Source organism: Herpailurus yagouaroundi, unplaced genomic scaffold, assembly GCF_014898765.1.
Source record: "Herpailurus yagouaroundi ecotype Mexico unplaced genomic scaffold, PumYag 164, whole genome shotgun sequence".
In the NCBI taxonomy this organism is placed as follows: domain Eukaryota; kingdom Metazoa; phylum Chordata; class Mammalia; order Carnivora; family Felidae; genus Herpailurus; species Herpailurus yagouaroundi.
Window position 1 is genome coordinate 23,771,911 of NW_024412405.1, and position 19,704 is coordinate 23,791,614.

General features: G+C 37.1%; 1 pseudogene; it reads right to left on the reverse strand.

Annotated features, from left to right (window-relative positions):
- Positions 1 to 9,557: 9,557 nt before the first annotated feature.
- On the reverse strand, positions 9,558 to 9,962 carry LOC121037940 (mitochondrial intermembrane space import and assembly protein 40-like; annotated as a pseudogene).
- Positions 9,963 to 19,704: the final 9,742 nt, after the last annotated feature.

Genomic DNA, 19,704 nt, shown 5'->3' on the forward strand with positions numbered 1-19,704 from the left:
ATAGTTAAGAGTGAAATATTTCAAAATATATTATAGATGGCATGATTTCTTCATTGACAAAAATTTTAATGTGACCATGACAGAATCAATGAAGTGAGCAGAAAACATGATCACCATTTAAGTGGTTAATAAGAAAAGAATAGCAAATCCATATATATCGTTGATACCGCAATGGAAATAAACAATTTCTGAGTAAAGTTTAGAATGGAGAGGATTGTGGATGGCCAGGGCAGTTGTAACTTCTACTGAAGATAAGGTAAACCTAGTTGAAGTGCAGGATGGAATTCATTAAGATTGTAGTGTACATCTGGTCCTCCAGGTACAATTTTGCATGTTTTCCTATGTGTGTGAGAGTGAAAAATGCTGTTAATCCAAGGCATGATCTGTGTAGTATTGGCTCATGAAAGTTTTAAAACAATATACTTGGCCATTAGCTTCTTGAGAATGTGCCTTACAATAGAAGTAGTATTTATTTGGGAGTAACTAAGTCTGGGTTGGATATTTTTTCAGAGATTTTAAGAAATGCTGTGACTTACATACTATTTTTCCAATTTTACAGAGGATGAAAAAAGTGCTTAAATAATATCTGCATGTGATTTAAAGTTTAAATCACAGCAGTCAATTATAGCCTTGTGGGACATCTTTAGAATGGGTTCATGGTATAACCTAATGGGTTGACAGCCCAGAAGACCACATCTATAAGAGTTAGAATTGATAACTTTTTTAAAAATAAAAAGCTCATAGTTTAAAATATTGTAGACAGTAACTTTCTTTCATTTGAAAATAGGAAGAAACACATTTGAATCCTTTCTGGGGTATGCTTATACTATTATTTCCAAAAGGATCAACAAGAACCATTAACATTCTTGCCTCTGGGGAGAGGGTATATTAGAATGTCACAGGGATCTTTATTATGTAATTTTATAATATTTTGTACTGATTTCTGTTATTAGATGTGGTTTTTCTTAATATATTGTCAAGTTAGCTAACATAGAGTGTATACAGTGTGCTCTTGGCTTCAGGAGTAGACACCCATGATTCATCACTAACATACAACACCCAGTGCTCATCCCAACAAGTGCCTTCCTCAATGCCCATAACCCATTTTTCCTTCTCTCCTTCCCTGGCCATCAGTCCTCAGTTTGTTCTCTGTATTTAAGAATCTCTTAAGTTTTGGCTCCCTCTCCATTTGAAACTATTTTTTTACCCTTCCCCTCCCCCTTCTGTTAAGTTTCTCAAATTTCACATATGAGTGAAAACGTATGATATCTGTCTTTTTATGAGTAACTTATTTTACTTACTCATTTTTTCTCATTGCCAAGTAGTATTCCATTCCATTCCATAGCACATCTTCTTTATCTATTCATCAGTGGATAGACATTTGGGCTCTTTCCATAATTTGGCTCTTGTTGATAGAGATGCTATAAACATTGAGGTACATGTGCCCCTATAAATCAGTACTCCTCTATCCTTTGGATAAATTCCTAGTGGTGCTATTGCTGGGTCGTAGGGTAATTCTATTTTTAATTTTTTGAGAAACCTCCACACTGTTTTCCAGAGTGGCTACACCAGTTTGCATTCCCACCAACAGTGTAAGAGTGTTCCCATTTCTCTATATCCTCACCATCATCTGTTGTTTCTTAAGTTGTTAATTTTAGCCACTGACTGGTGTAAGGTGGTATCTCAATATGGTTTTGATTTGTATTTTCTTGATGATGAGCTATGTTGAGCATCATTTCATGTGTCTGTTGGCCATCTGGATGTATTCTTTAGAAAAGTGTCTATTCATGTCTTCCCATCTCTTCACTGTTTCTCAGGTGTTGAGTTTGGTAAGTTCTTTATAGATTTTGGATACTAACCCTTTATCCGATATGTCTTTTGCAAATATCTTCTCCCATTCTGTCGGTTGCCTTTTAGTTTTGTTGATTGTTTCCTTTGCTGTGCAGAAGCTTTCAATCTTCATGAGGTCCCAATAGTTCATTTTTGCTTTTCTTTCCCTTGCCTTTGGAGACATGTCAAGTAAAAGCTGCTGCGACTGAGGTCAAAGAGGTTGCTGCCTGTTTTCTCCTCTAGGGTTTTGATGGTTTCCTGTCTCACATTTAGGTCTTTCATCCATTTTCAGTATATTTTTATGTATGGTGTAATAAAGTGGTCCAGTTTCATTCTTCTGTATGTTGCAGTCCAGTTCTCCCAGCACTATTTTCTAAAGAGACCGTCTTTTATCCACTGGATTCTCTTTGCTTCTTTGTCAAAGATTAGTTGGCCTTACATTTGTGCATCCGATTCTGGGTTCTCTATTCTATTCCATTATGTCTGTTTTTGTGCCAATACCATACTTTCTTGATGATTATAGCTTTGTAGTACAGGCTGAGAGAGATTATGTAGTACAGGCTATGAGATTATGATGCCTCCAGCTTTGGTTTTCTTTTTCAACATTACTTTAGTTATTCAGGGTCTTCTGTAGTTCCATAAATATTTTAGGATTGTTTGTTCTAGCTCTGAGAAGAATGCCAGTGCAGTTTTGATTGGTACTGGATTGAATGTCTATATTGCTTTGGGTAGTACCAACATTTTAACAATATTTGTTCTTCCAATCCATGAGCATGGAATGTTTTTCCATTTCTTTGTGTTTTCAATTTCTTTCATAAGTTTTCAACATACAGATATTTTACCTCTTTGGTGGGTTTATTCCTAGGTATTTTATGGTTCTTGGTGCAATTGTAAATGGGATCGTTTTCTTGATTTCTCTTTCTGTTGCTTCATTATTGGTGTATAGAAATGCAGCCAATTTCTGTACACTGATTTTATATCCTGTGACTTTGCTGAATTCATGGATCAATTCTGGCAGTTTTTTGGTGGAGTCTTTTGGGTTTTCCACGTAGAGTATCATGTCTTCTGCAAAAGGTGAAAGTTTGACTTCTTTGCTGCTTTGGATGCCTTTTATTTCCTTTTGTTGTTTTATTGCAGAGGCTAGGACTTCCAACACTATGTTAAACAACACTGGTGAGAGTGGACATCCCTGTCATGTTCCTGATCTCAGGGGGAAAGCTCTCAGTTTTTCCCCATTGAAAATGATATTACCTGTGGGCCTTTCATATATGGCTTCTATGATATTAAGGTGTGTCCCTTCTATTCCAAGTTTCCGGAGGGTTTTTATTAAGAAAGGATGCTGTATTTTGTCAAATGCTTTTCTGAATCTATTAACAAGATCATATGGTTCTCATCCTTTCTTGTATTGATGTGATATATCACATTGATTGATTTGTGAATACTGAATGAGCCCTGCAGCCCAGGAATGAATCCGATTTGATCATGGTGAATAATTCCTTTAATACACTGTTGAATTCAATTTGCTACAATCTTGTTGATAATTTCTGCATCCATGTCCATCAGGGATATTATTCTATAATTCTTCTTTTTCATGGGGTCTCTGTCTGGTTTGGGAATCAAGGTAATGCTGGCTTCATATAGTTCTGAAACTTTCCTTCCACTTCTATTTTTTGGAACAGCCTGAGAATTACAGGTATTAACTCTGCTTTAAACGTCTGGTAGAATTCCTCTGGGAAGTCATCTTGTCCCGGACTCTTATTTGTTGGGAGATTTTTGATAACTGATTCATTTCTTTGCTGGTTATGCATGTATTCATATTTTCTATTTCTTCCTGTTTGAATTTTGGTAGTGTGTGGGTGTCTAGGAATTTGTTCATTTCTTCTAGATTTTCAGGTTTGTTGGCATACAATTTTTCATAGTATTCTCTAATAACTGTTTCTATTTCTGTGGTGTGGTTGTGATATCTCCTCTTTCATTTGTGATTTTATCTATTTGGGTTCTCTCTCTTTTCTTTTTGAGAAGTCTGGCTAGGAGTTTATCAATTTTCTTTATTCTTTCAAAAACCCAGCTCTTAGATTCATTGATCTGTTTTTCTTTGTATTCTATATTGTCTATTTCTGCTCTAATCTTTATTTTTTTCTCTCTTCTCTTCTTATGCTGGCTTTAGGGTTTCTTTGCTGCTCTGCTTCTATTTCCTTTAGATGTGAGGTTAGGTTCTGTATTTGGGATTTTTCTTCTTTCTTAAGATAGGCCTGGATTGCAATGTATTTTCCTCTTAGGACTGCCTTTACTGCGTCCCAAAGGGTTTGGACTATCGTGTTTTCATTTTCATTTGCTTCCATATATTTTTAAATTTCTTCTTTAACTACCTGGTTGACCCATTCATTCTTTAGTGGGATGTTCTTTAACCTCCATTCATTTGGAGGCTTTCCAAATTTTTTCTTGTGGTTGATTTCAAGTTTCATAGTGTTGTAATCTGAAAATGTACAGGTATGATCTCAATTATTTTATACTTATTGAGGGCTGTTTTGTGACCCACTATGTGATCTATTTTGGAGAATACATCTTCTTCTGGAAGAATATATTCTTCTTCTAAAGAATATATATTCTGCTGCTTTGGGATGAAAAGTTCATCCCATCTGGTCCAGTGTATCATTCAAGTCCATTTGGTCCAGTGTATCATTCAAGGCCAATGTTTCTTTATTGATTTTCTGCCTAGATGATCCTTGCTATAAGTTGAGTATTAAGGTCACTTAAAATTACTGTATTATTACCAGTAATATTGCTTATGTTTGTGATTAACTGATTTTTATATTTGGGGTTCTTCCCAGCTGGGGGTATAAACATTTATAATTGCTACCTTTTATTGATGGTAGATCCCTTAATTATGATATAATGCCCCTCTTCATCTCTCGTTAGTCTTTAGTTTAAAATCTAGTTTGTCTGATATAAGTATGGCTACTCCAGCTTTCTTTTGACTTCCAGTAGCAAGACAGATGGTTCTCCATCTCCTCACTTTCAATCTGAAGGTGTCCTCAGATCTACAATGAGGTGCTGGTAGACAGCATATAGATGGATATTGTTTTTTTATCAATTCTGATACTCTATGTCTTCTGATTGGGGCAATTAGTCCATTTACATTCAGAGTGATTACTGAAAGATATGGATTTAGTATCATTGTGTTATCTATAGGTTTCATGATTGTGATGATTTCTCTGGTCCTTTGTATTCTTTGCAGCATTCCACTCACAGAGTCCACCTTGGGATTTCCTACAGGGCTAGTTTAGTGGTCATGAACTCCTTCAGTTTTTGTTTGTCTGGGAAAGCCTTTATCTGTCCTTCTATTCTGATGACAGTCTTGCTGGATAAACGATTCTGGCTGCATATTTTTCCTATTCAGCACATTGAATATTTCCTGCCACCCCCAAGTTTCAGTGGACAGGTCTGCTACTACCGTTATTTGCCTACCCTTGTAAGTTAAGGCCTGTTTGTCCCTAGCTGCTTTCTGAATTCTCTCTTCATCTTTGTATATTGCCAGTCTCACTATGATATGCACTGGAGTTGACCTGTTCTTGTTGGTTCTGAAGGGAGTTCTCTGTGCCTTCTGGACTTGGATGTCTGTTTTCTTCCCCAGATTAGGGAAGTTCTTAGCTATAATCTGTTCAAATAAAACCTTCTGCCCCTTTCTCTCTCTTCTTCTTCTTCTAGAACTCCTATGGTATGTGTATTATTTCATTTCACTGAATCACTTAGGTCTCTAATTCTTATCTCATGGTCTATATTTTCCTATCTTTTTCTCAGCTTCATCATTTTCCATAATTTTATCTTCTATTTCACTTATTCTCCTGTCTGCTTCCTCCATCCTTGCTGACACTGCATCTAGTTTACTTTGCATTTCATTTGCAGCATTTCCTAATTTGTCATGACTATTTCTTAGGTCCTTGATCTCTGCAGTAATAGATTCTCTGCTGTCTTGTATGCATTTTTCAACCCAAGCTATTAGTCTTATGGCTATTACTGTAAATTCTGGTTCAGATACATTGTTTATATCTGTTTTGAGCAATTCTCTGGCTGTCATTTCTTCCTGGAATCTCTTTTGAGAATTCTTCCATTTCATTATTTTGGCTAGTTTCCTGTCCTTTATGTGTTTTAATAGCTCGTTATGTGTCTTGCACCTGAGAGTACTACTATATTAAAAAGGGGTCATATATTGTCCAGGGCCTGGCCCTTGAGGAAATGTTTTTGGAGTGTGTTGCATGCTCTCTGTTGTTGCGACTCCAGTTGCTTTATCTCCGCCTCCACTCATAGGGGTGGTCTGGACCTTCCATCGGGTGTGCTTTGATTTGTTCACTGAAGTAACCCTGGAAAAAATTGAAACCAGGTGGTGGTAGACTAAGCCTTATCCCATACAAAGACAGAAATGACAGAGGCAGGGAGAAAAACAATTGACCAGGCAGAGAACAGAGAATCAGAGAAACATATGGCTTAATCCAGAGATGGTGGGGGGGGGGGGAGGGAGGGAGAGAGAGAGAGAGAGAGAGAGAGAGGATATATAAAGTAAGAACTGACCAAAAATCAAATCAGAAAATGCAAAACTGCTGGACTGTTGTCTGATGGTGCCTTGTAACCAGTGGCTGTGCTGGTTTGGAGAAGGGCCCTTCTGGTTTGGTCAGTGTCAATCTCACTCCTGTAGATTTGCAGTTACCAGGCATGGAGGGGTGGGGTTAGGTGTAAGTAGGTCATGTCTTCACTGGGGGCCTGCTGTTCTGTTCCCTGAAGCCCCACCATGTTGGTGATGGGAAGAAAAATGGAGACACCCCAGGCTCTCCTCTCTGGACTGGGTGTCCCAACCACTTTGTTCAGCCCATCCTCACAGCGCTACAGGGGCACAAGTGGGCCAGTTTGTCCCGCTTTGGGACAATGTGGCTGGGATTCCAGCCCAGATGTCTTAAAGGATCCCACTCCATGCCCCGGTTCTGGGGTAATGCCACTTCCCTAGCTGACAAAGGGCCTCTGGCTGATGCCTGCAGAGATTTTTGTCCTTGGAGCAGCAATACACCTTCCCACAGCACTAGAGAGAGGGTATTGCTCTCCCAATGTCCCTCTGAGCTCACCACTGAGCTGGGGCTGGCTTCCCCTTCCTCCTGACCCAGGCCAGGCGTGCACACCAGCAGCTGGCTCCAGTCCAGAGAAAGTCGCACAATCCTAGATCATCATTCCTAAGGCTGTTTGCAAGTTAGAGACTGGCTCTCTCTCCATTTTTTCTGTTCCCTGGTTGGTGGTCCAGAGAGGTTTTTCTCTTGTCCAAATACAATCCCATACTTCAACAGCCTCTCCTTCTCTTCCTTTTGTCTCTCCACTAAAGGGGTTACCCCAGCGCTGTTCATATGGTGCCTGTTTTATCTCTCCCAATTCTCAAGCATGCACCTCAGTCTCACCAAGCTGTCTCCATGGGCCCCTGGAGATGTTTCTATCACTCTGTGGCTCGGATTCCTGGAATTCCAAGTCTTCTGGCCTCAATACGACTGTGTTTGAGAGACAAGGGAATTTTGGGCCCCCTGTGTCTCTGCCATGTTGACTCCTCCAATAGATGTGTGTATCTTGTGTGTGTATGTATGTATGGTTTATTCATTCAAAAGCACTATGTAAACATTGATTAATTTAAGTAAATATACACTTCATAAATTTATATTAAAATTTAGTTATAAAATGAAATATAGATGATTCAAGATATAGTTCTACTTTTTTCTATTAATTTTTATTCCAACAGTGATCAATTTGATTTAGTCCTCTTATACTCGAAGAATAACTCATAGTGAACTCACTTGAAATTCTCATATAAAACAAATCAAAAGTTGATAAAAAATACTTTCTAGATGATATTCCTATGTGAGCTGCCAGCACTCAGTGTGAAAGAGCATTAGTGTCATTTATATGAAAAGTCTTTCAAGTCAATGACAGAACTGGGCCAGAAGCAATGAGAATAAATTAAGTGAAAGGATGTTCAGTGACCATCTGAAACCACAGTACAGAAGCCGCCAGTGGTTCTTTTCTCTTTTACATGGACTAACCGAAACAAAAATCTACCCTTCATATTTTTAGGAAGAAAAACTATCATATTTTTACTTTTAACCTATCAACATTGATCAAGAGAAAAACGTGTTTCATGTATTTTAGTTGATACCAATAAAAGTCTCAATCACTTTGATTACAAATGTTTGAAAATAGTGAAAACCAATGCACAGAAAATGCATTGCTGAGATGGCATTCAATATACTTAAAGAATTTCAATTGCAGGGTGTCTGGATGGCTCAGTTGGTTAAGCATCCAACTCTTGATTTTGGCTCAGGTCATGATTCCACAGCTTGTGGGATCAAGCCTGGCATTGGACTCCACACTGGCAGTGCAGAGCCTGCTTGGGATTCTCTCTCTGTTTCTCTCTCTGCCCTGCCCCTGCTTATGCTACTCTCTCTCTCTCAAAATAAATAAACTTAAAAAAAACTTCAATTGTGTTTTATTCCATGTAAGAGTTCTAAATTTAGCATCAAAATGTATCACATATTCCCTCTATGTGTATACACGCACACAGAGTGACCCAACACTGAAAACGTCCATTTCAAAACTCATTTAGCTCCCTTATGCTTTCCATATACCTACGTTATTCCTTAAGAAAACCTCCTCAGAGAACTCATGTATAGGGAATTATTCTATTCCCTATTCATTGACCCCAACAAATTCATTCTACCCTTACAGTATTTCTCAAATCTGTCTATGCATTTATGCCATCGTTTTCCCTTCATCTAACTACTAGCTAGATGCTGAGTGCATATTCCCATCAACTGGATCTCTACTTTAAGTTCACAAAATTTCCACACTCTACTCTCTCTTTCCTTTATTGTTTGAGTACTCTTATCTGACATTCACTTTTTTTTTTCAGGTAAAAGTCACGTTTTCCTTTTAATTGACTACTTAATTTACATCATTTCTTCCCTTGGCTGCTACTTCGGTAGCAATTAGGTCCTCACCTCTCAAGAACATGCATCTGAACAGGCTGGCACAGAGCCATTGTGAACACATACCCCAAACCAGGGCTTTTGGAATAACAAGAACAGCAAAACCAGCCTTTCTCTTCACTTAGAAAGGGGTTTTCACTCAGAGGGTCCAAAGCTCAAATTTCCAAACACAGAAAACCTGGAGCTCTATGCAAAAATGGAAACCAAAATGTATCAGAGATGAAACACAGTCAAGACAGATCTTGAGAAATAAGTATCTGATCATCTGGCCTCTTGTATTGGGAATGGCCCCACTCCAGAGTTTTTAAAGGAAGATGTTTCTGTTTCTGTTTCATTTCCCAAAAGGGTATAAAATCTACTAAAAGGAATATAATCAAATAAATCAGCTCACTCACAAGACACTCCCAAATAACGATTTTTGGTTGCTGAGCACAGTCAGCACATTATTTCAAAGTGACAAAATTCAGAGTAATCTGAGGATTCAAAACTGACAGTCACATTTGCCAATAGGTTTATGTAAGACATACATAGTTTTCCCACTGTATGTGTCAAAGGACCAAGACCCTCATTGAAAAAAGTTATTTTTCAGATTATAGTGGACAAAACAGTAGAGTTTGGAAAGGCACCTTCTCAGAGAATGAACAAAAAGCATTTTGCAAAAGGTTCACATCATTTTGCAGCAGAAGGACTGGAGTTCAGTGCCTGTGACCTTCATTAGCTTGACCCTTCCTCTTCTTTGGTTGTAGTGGCCTCAGTGGGATCTCCCTCTTGTAAAGGTTCTGCTGGCTTCTCCTTCTCCTCCTCATCTTCCTGGGGATAGAGGTCAGGGTATTTTTGCATGCATTCCTGCATGGCCCAGAAGTGATATACACGGTCTGACTCCTTGTCAGGAAGCAGGAAAAGGCCGACTTGAACTATTCCCCACAGGGGCCACTGGCCATTTCCCCAAGGCATGGGCAGTTCCAGTTAATGTCTCCATTTGGTAGGATCAATCCGTGCTCCTCTTATGGATCATAGCTATCTATCATCAGCCACCAGCTCAGCATTGCTCAGAGTTTCATGGTCTTCTTTGGTCACAAACATGATTTGACCCTTCCCTTCCCACAAGCAGTAAGCCATGGCTGCAGGCTGGCACTCAGACCTCCCAGCGACAGTGGTGGAGGCAGCACAGACAGCAGTGGGCTCCTGCTATCACTTCTTCTCAGGCAGGCTGGCCAGGTGGCTGAGGACTCACACTGCCAACTGCACACCTGCCTCAGCCTGGTACTTTTATTTTCACAGCTTAACTTACTTCACATATTTCTATGGTGTTTTTTTTTTTCCTGCCCAAATAACTTTCACTTTTCCTCTAGCACTGGTGTATTTTCAGGATTTTTTGAAACATAAGTTGCACTGTGTCATCAACCTGTGTGATCTTGATCCCTGCCATAGTACGAGCATAGTATTCATACCTAGTATGAACAGCATCAATGAAATATTTAAAAACTTATAGTGATGACCATTTTAATGAGCCTGGACATGTTGTTTGATACATTTCCTAAATAGTGTATTATAATGAAGCAAGAAAATGTTTTCTTTTTTCACAAATTAGTTATGACAGGCTCAAAGATATTAGGTAACATAATACACTATATCCAAGCTTATGTACATAGAAGGGTGGTAGAGTCACACTCTGGTCCATTACTTACAGCCCCTGCTCATTTCATATCTTTATGCCAATGAAAAAAACTTTAGAAGAGGTCATAAAGTAGTCAAAAAATAGTTTTGCTTGCTGATTCAACAAAATCATTTTGATTTCTGCCAGTGGCTTTTTGAACACACTTTGTACTTTATGTAATTTATTTATTTACATACATTCATCTGTCTTGACTGTGAGCAAACTAAGACCATTAAATAACCTACCAAATTTAAGAATTAAAAAAATTACTGAAATTATATCATGACATTATGCATTTCCTCAGTATCCTATTCTTCTGGTGGCTCCTCCCTTCCCCCCACCCCCGAACTTTTTAAAGATGCAATTGACACATAATAAATACTGTGTAATTTAAGATAATTTGATACACATATATATTGTCAAAAGATTACCACAGTAATGTTAATTAACACATCCATCACCCCACTTAACCTTTGTGTGTGTGAGTGAGGAGAACATTTAAGATCTTAAGTATTTAAGATTTTAAGTATATTACGTAATACGATTAAAAATAGTCACCAAGCTGAACATTAAATCCTTAGAATGTATTCATCTTATAAAAGGTAGTTTGTACTCTTTGACCATTATTTCCTGATTTTCCCCACACCCAGCCCCTGGCAATCACCAATGTACTCTTTCCAGGAGTTTGGCCTTTTTTAGGTTTCATGTATTAGTGAGATCATGCAGTATTTGTGTTTCTCCCTTTGACTTATTTCACTTTGGTAATGCCCTCAAAGTCCATCCATATTGTTGCAAATGGCAGGATATTCTTTTTATAGCAGAATAACTCTTTGCAGAATCTCTAAGTTATTTTCCACACTGGCTGCAGGAATTTGCATTCCAACCAACAGCATACATTGATTGCCTTTTCTCCCATCTTCCCAACACTTGTCATCTTTTGTCTTTTTAATAAGAGCTATCTACCAGGTGTGAGATGATAGTTCACTGCAGTTCTCAGTTGCATTTTCCTGATGACTCAGTGATGTGATGTTAAGCACTATTTTCATGTACCTTTGGCCATTTGCACCTTTTCTTTGGAAAAATATTTGTTCAGGTCCTCTGCTTGGACATTTTGAATGATGCCACCACCAAATCTGGTTATCTGAAGGATCTATCCGTGAATGAAAAGTCACTTTTATCGTTTATCCTACACATGCTTAAACTTAAAACAGTGGTGATGCTTCTGGTATTTACAAGAAACCTCTGAACTCTTTTATTTACTGTAAATTCAATACATCAGCACAATCTTTTCTCTAACATATTACACTAGTATATTGGGTAGTCTGTGAATTTTGTGGTTTATGCATCTATTTCAGTGAACTATTTACTCAAATGTACGATACTGGGTCTCTGATTCTTAGAACAGTTTTGTTTTGTTTTGTTTTGTTTTCAGATGAATTAATGCTTTAAAACAAAACACTATTTTGACTTGAGAGAAAGCCTGAGTAAGAATATTTTGAATTCATTTTTATCATATGGATAGTGGAAATTCTTTCTTGGTTTTTAAATATCATAGTTTATGTATCTGAATGTCTAGGATTCATGAGTTTTGATCTTCTACTTGGTTTCACAGAAAATGCTATAATAGACAGTGCTTCTCAACTGCTACTTTAACCCAAAACATATAAAACCTCGAAACTAACTTGGAATCAGAAAGATTAAAAAAAAAAAAAAAAAGAGTGCTTCCCATATATATTATCTTATCATTCCAGGAACAACAAAAACAAAAAGTTATATTCAATTGAAGTAATTTTACAATTACTTACTGAATACTGGATATATGCCATCCCAACTATGGTATTAGATATACAAATTCCAACAATTTGTATCTTCAAGTAGCTCTAGTTCTTTCAAGGGACACAGACATATAAACAATCAACTGTAAAGGAATCTGAGAGTGTCTTTGTTAATTGTATTAACAAAGTTTTATGAAAACCCAAGGGAATCTGTCTTTTGGTCATATGTAAGTTATTGCCTAAAGTGAACAATCTGGGGCACCTGGGTGGCTCAGCTGGTTAAGCATCCGACTTCAGCTCAAGTCATGATCTTGGAGTTTGTGCGTTCGAGCCCCACGTAGGGCTCTGTGCTGACAACTCAGAGACTGGAGCCTGCTTTGGACTCTGTGTCTCTTTCTCTCTCTGCCCCTGCCCTGCTCATCCTGTCTCTTTCTCCCAAAAATAAACAAACATTAAAAAAATACTAAAAAATAAAGTGAACAATCTGGTTTTTTTTTTCATTTTCCACAAATAAATTGGATTATATGACTATTTGTTAACAGTCTGACCCAAAGTAGTGAGGATTAAAATGCTATATTTAGGGAACATGTACATTTATTAATTTTCAATATGTGAATTAGCAGGGTTATTTATAATGTGAATCATTTCAAACATAGGAAACATTTGCATATCCAATTTGTTTTCTGTATGTTCTATCATATGGATTAGTCTCTGAGTTCTCAGGTTAAGTAACTAATCACTGCATTGTCAAGCCTCTATTATGCTCTCTGCTGTATGCTATCACTGACTTGTTCTGGGTTGAGATTTATCTTAGGAACTGAGAGCCAAGGCTGGAACACACTGAACAGAATGTTCTATTTCTGTATAAAAAGATAGATGTTGCTCTAGCCCAGAATGACAACACTTTGCACTGCTCCCAATCTGTAAATTGTTCCATTTGCTTGGCACAATATGTATACTGACGTATTTAATTCTTTCTACCAGGGCCATGCTGTTCTATTCCTCTCAGCTAGCCAAATACACCAGAAGTCATAAATTTCTCATCAAGATGGAAACTAAATGTGATCTCTTTCATATGTAAAAGTGGTGTTACTATCCTGCTGTTACTGTTTTTGAGTTACTATATTTTCAAAATTCACGATTAGAAAAAGATTTGCTGCGATCTTTTTACTTTTACCAACTACAGTCATGAAGCCAAGAAAATATCCTGACAAAGTAATTGTCTACAATCACAGGTAAAATCTGTGGAAATGATTTAATATCTTTATAACTACCACCTCTTTCCAAAATGAACTTTCATTTCCTTGAGTCCTTTTCATATACTGCCAATGGAAAAAAAGGAATGTTTGTTTTGGCTTTACATATCACAAAATGATATGATTCCATTATATTCACCTGTGGTACCATGTATGATTTTGTTTTATCTTTTACCACAGTTCCTTTTTCTGCTTTTTAATTTAATGAACATGGAATGCTTTTAGTTCCCCAGAAAGGAACAGGTCTCAAGGAAACAAGGTTTGGAGTGTTTAGTGCCAATGTCCTTGGTTTCCTTTATACTTTCATATGACCAGAATCGTATCCATCGCTTACCATCTAAGTTAGGGGACACCTAACTGTGACCCACTGGCTCAACCCAGCCCATTACCTCATTTTATAAAGCAAGTTTTATCGGACCAATGCCCACTTATTTACATGTTGTCTATAGTTGTTTTAGCACAACATTAGCAGACTTGACTCTAACTACCAGAGAGACTTTGTGCTTTATAAGCCTAAAATATATGAGATTTACTGAAAAAAGTTGTTGACTTTGATCTAAGTCACGTGTCTGATATTGGAGTTGTTTCTGGTGTTATTTTGTCTTGCATATTTTTTGGAATACACTGAATTATTTCTACTCTTGTTAACTCATAGGTTAGGAAGACCACATTAATTAAATAAGCTAATATATGGAAGTAGTTAATAAAAAATAAAAATAATAAAAAACACCTGAGTCATAAAATGGGCCACGTAAATGCTGTTAATAAAAAATGCAAATAAACTTAGCAAATACACTAATTTAAAGAATGCCAGATTCCTTGATGTCTAATTAACCAAAGTGTGGATTCTAGCAGTGTTCAGGTACTCATTATTAAAACCAACCATAATGTTGACTATATCAGGCAATTTATGAGAAAGCAGAAACTTTTTTTCCCTAAAGATAATGACTAATAAATTTAAGTATGAGAAAAAAAGACTTTCAGGTATAAACATGTGCATGTTTTTCCTAACTAGTCACAAGCTAAAAGACAGTAATAGGTTTTTGGAATTTTTTGTAAATAGTTGAATATATTATAGTAGTTGATTATTTTGAGATATTACTCATTTATGTCACATTCAATGAAAGTGTTCATTTGACATTAAAGTGTTGCAATGCTACAGTTACAGACACACAAATATTTCAAAAGTTACTAAGGAATAGAAAAGTTTGTGAATAATTTTTATTCGTTAAATGTCAGTTTCTGTTACCAGAACTAAGAGTGTAGTATGTCTAGCCACATATCTCCATGCAATTGGCTATGTTTGGTTTCAGCTGCTCATTTATGTTAATGACGATACACCTTTTGATTAATACCTATAGGATTCTTTTTGCATACTTCAGTTCCCTCATATTTTCTCTGAACTATTTTTTTAGGAAAGTAATGAGGCAAAATTTACCTCTCTACTCATAAAAATCTCTAATTTTTTTGTAGTTTAGTGATTGCAGATTTAAGTGGACAGATTGCTGAAATGTCTACTCAATGTTTTGATTAAGAATCAGTTACATATAGCTTCGATTGCATTTAGAGGAATATAGATCAGAATAAAATATGCAAAAATGTGATGAACAGTTAACATTTTCATGATGTATCAATGAATTTAAAGATGGCACAATATAAAAAAAAGTGGTTTTCCATTTCTCTAAGGATCAGTAACCTATTTTGAGAAAATATTTTTGGAATTCTAATATATGCAAGTATTAAAATAGAAATTCTAAAGTTGAAGTATATTGCTAGTGACTGTCAGCTATTTCTTCAAAAATTCTGTTTAACAAACCATCTTAAAACTCAACTATTTGAAATAATAACCACTTATTCTCTCTTATTTGTCTGCTAATTGGCTGGGGATTAGTCAATAAAGGCAGAACTCAGCTTGGCGTGGCTCCAAAGTTTATGTCTGCTCATGTGTCTCCTATCTTCCTTCAATCAATGGGTTATCTGGACCATTTCTTCACAGGACAATAGCAGATTTACAAGAGGACAGGAACAACCACCCAAATACAATTCAAGCTTCTGATGCCATAACAACTGTTAACATCTTATGGAGCAATGCAAATCACACGCATGAACCTAACATCCAGAGTTGGGGAAATAGATTTCATGAACAATGATGCAATGGCTAATCACAGAGAGTGTCAATGTGATAGGGACAATACTCTCCCCATCTTGGTTTGGGGGGGTGCAAGATGTAATATTTTTGAAAAATAATTTACACAGTGTCCTCTACCCCCAAATAATTTGATCACACCTTCAATACTGCTTTATCACCAGTAGCACCAGAAGCATCACTGAGTAAACCTAAGATTCTGTAGAGAGTAAGCACTCATTTTGGACTCAAACTAGACACAATCAATTCTAAATCTAGACACTGAAATTACTAATTTTGCAACCTTAAATAAGTCATTTTAATTTGCTATCCTTAAATTTCTTCATCATTAAAATGGTGGAAACATGTTCCATGGGACTGATGTTCAAGATGACCAGGTTAGAGATAAAGATACAGATATAAATATATAGATATGTATATAACTAAGTCACTGTCTCCAGGCCAGGGTTTAAAATAGAGTGTGGGGAGCCTGGGTGACTCAGTCAGTTGAGCATTCAACTTCGGCTCAGGTCATGATCTCACGGCTTGTGATTTCAAGCCCCGCTTCAGGCTCTGTGCTGATGGCTCAGAGCCTAGAACCTGCTTTGGATTCTGTGTCTCCCTCTCTCTCTGCCCTCCCCTGCTCACTCTCTGTCTCTCTCTCTCTCAAAAATAAACATTAAAATAGAGTGTTACTATGATACTTATTATTTCTTATTTCAATTACATTTTCTTCCATCTATTCCCCGAACACCATACTTTTTCAACTTTCAGTTCTCATAGGATATGTGTCTTTTCATGAAAACTTCTGGTCCCTTCCATGAACATATTATTCAAATATACTAATTCTTCATCACTATTGCTTGCTCTGTCACTGCAGAGTTATTATTTCTCATGGATATCATTTTCTGTTAGAACTACATATGGTATGTTTTGTTAAGTGGGGAGGATGCATTTCCTTCCATTTGTGCCATGGCTTTCTTATTTTGACACATATGTATTATTATTTAGTTTCTCCTCTGATTTATTACTGCTATAAAAATGAGACCTACCTGGGGCACCTGAATAGCTCAGTCAGCATCTGACTTCAGCTCAGGTCTTGATCTCACCGTTCATGAGTTTGAGCCCCACGTCGGGCTCTGTGCTTACAGTTCAGAGCCTAGAGTCTGCTTCAGATTCTGTGTCTCCCTCTCTCTCTGCCCCTCCCCTACTTTCACTCTGTCTCTCAAAAATAAATAAACATTAAAAAAAAAAGATTTAAAAAAATGGGACCTACTCAAGAAAACCATCTGCTTTAGAAAACTATGACACGGGCACCTGGGAGGCTCAGTTGATTGAGCGTCTCACTTCGGCTCAGGTCATGATCTCACTGTCTCTGAGTTCAAGCCCCGCGTCGGGCTCTGTGCTGACAGCTCAGAGCCTGGAGCCTGCTTCAGATTCTGTGTCTCCCTCCCTCTCTGCCCCTCCCCTGCTCATGCTCTCTCTGTCAAAAATAAATAAACGTTAAAAAAAAAAAAAACTATGACAAAGTATTAGGCCTAATTTTATTAAAGATATTCTTAGAGAATGAACTGTTTTCCTAATAGGCTCCTTATACATTAATATAAGTAGATTCTTGTCAACAAAAATAATTTAGTCTACTATCAGACGAATCTACAGAGTTTGAGTCTCAATGCTGGCATTAAATTAGATTAAATGTAATAACTTCATCTGCATGGATAATGTATTTATTATTTTACTAGGAACTCATTTTTTATAACTGTAATTATTTAAGTGAATTTTATTAACATTTAAATTAAATAAATTAAATTTATTTGCATTGTTACTAGGAAAACTATTTTTAACATTAAATTATCTGAATACAAATTTTCATGATTTCTGAAATATGAGACTCATGATAGAATAAAATGTTCAGTCACTTTAATGAAAACAAAAATATATGAAGTAACAAACTATTTTAAAAGGGTATTCCCATTTGGATATAAAGCATATTTGTCACTTGAACAGAAATGGCTTTAATTTGCTACGATAGCCTTGTGGCTACATGTTGCCAAATAGTTACAGAAATTTCATTTTTTTGAGTGACAAAACAATTACTATTGGAATCTCTTGCTGGTTGACAGGAAATATGACCTTACAAATGGTAAACAGAAAATCCCAAAAAGGAGAGCTATCTTTCTTTGTTGATGAATCCTCTAAGGAAAGCTGTACTATTGTATAAAGAACCAATTTATTTAGTCAAGAAACTGGGACATCTCTTACTAACTTTTCATCTGACCCCATTAGAATTGTATTTGTGTGATGGGGATGGAAGTTTTCTTTCTTCCTTCCATCACTGACCTAATTTGAAAGAAAAAAAAAATCACTGGAAAGAATAATTACAAATAACTATAAATATTTTAAAACTTGAAACAAATAAAGGAAATATAGTAAACTCTAATGTTAGAAATTCTCTACAAACATGCTTTAATTGTACTCTATTATGTTTTAGGAAAGTACTCCTCTGAAACAGTTTTAAACTGATCTAGGGGTGCCTGGGTGGCTCAGTCGGTTGAGCGTCCACATCCAACTTTGTTCAGGTCATGATCTCACAGCTCGTGAGTTCAAGCCCCACGCCGGGCTCTGTGCTGACAGCTCAGAGCCTGGAGCCTGCTTCAGATTCTGTGTCTCCCTCTCTCTCTGCCCCTAACCCAGTCATATTCTGTCTCTGTGTCTCTCAAAAATAAACAAACATTAAAAAACAAAAAATTAAACTGATCTAAAGGATTGTTTCACTTAAGTTATTCTCTTTTATTAAATCACATAACCAAATCACTGTTTGTAAATGCATGAACTCTTCACTTATTATGATGCAATGTAATAAGCTATCAGTCAAAATTGGGATTAGACAGACATCTGTAAGAATGATATAATTTAAATATTTCTGATTAAGAAATGACTCAAGAAAGTAGGAAATGGCTTTCATCCTACGGACTCACAGAGGTTGACAATCCCTGGGCCTGCCTTAGACAAAAGTAGTAGTCACTGTTTCTTCTAGCTAAAGGTGAATGCCAAGTTTAGCTAAAATACTCCACAGTACAATTGCCTCAGCATCCATTTTGTGTGGCCCAGGAACCTGCAGAAGCCTTAAACTTCACACTAGCCCCTCAAACAAGATTCCCTAGACAGAAAAACATGGTCACAAGGGAATGTAAATTCTTGATAAGACTTTCCCAATAGCCCTTGTGATCAACAATCTCTTCTGATTCTCAACGCCTTCCCCTTTTGCACACCTTTTTTTAATTTTTTTTTATTTTTTTAAATTTGTTAAAACTATTTATTTATTTTTGAGAGACAGAGCATGAGGGGCGCAGAGGCAGAGAGAAAGGGAGACACAGAATCTGAAGCAGGCTCCAGGCTCTGAGATGTCAGCACAGAGCTTGACACAGGGCTCAAACTCACAAACTGTGAGGTCATAACCTGAGCCAAAGTCAGGCACTCAACCGATTAAGCCACCCAGGCTCCTCCTCTTTTGCACACTTTCGATAAGACCCCAGAGGAGCTTATCAAAATCTGCTCTTTAGGTTTGAGTTTTCCAACCCGGCCTATCTCAGGAACTGCAAATCACTCCACCCACAAACCCTAAAAGGAATATACCCTAGGTCCTGCCTGTATCTCTACCTTCTCTGCCTGCACCCTGCCTAGACCTCCCCGTGTGGTTTCCTGGGGCATGCCATGCACTTCCTCCAGGACCTGAGAGTAATAAACTTCTCTGCTCACGTTCTCTCTGCTCACGTTCTCTTGGGCCGTTACTGAACCTCAGCTCACCTTCCAGCACCTTGCGCTCCACTTAAAAAGTGTTAATTTTTGACAGATTTGTAACAAGGTGTGAATGGATACTGTGTACTCTGACAGCTTGAATGAGAAATCAATTCTAGTGCAAACTAAATAAGAACAGAATAATTCCATGATAAACATATGAATAAGCACAGAATATCCAGTCAAGTAATAAAAGCATGCTCACCTCAGTAAGTACCACCATATTCTTAAATCCTCCTGTTGCCTTTAA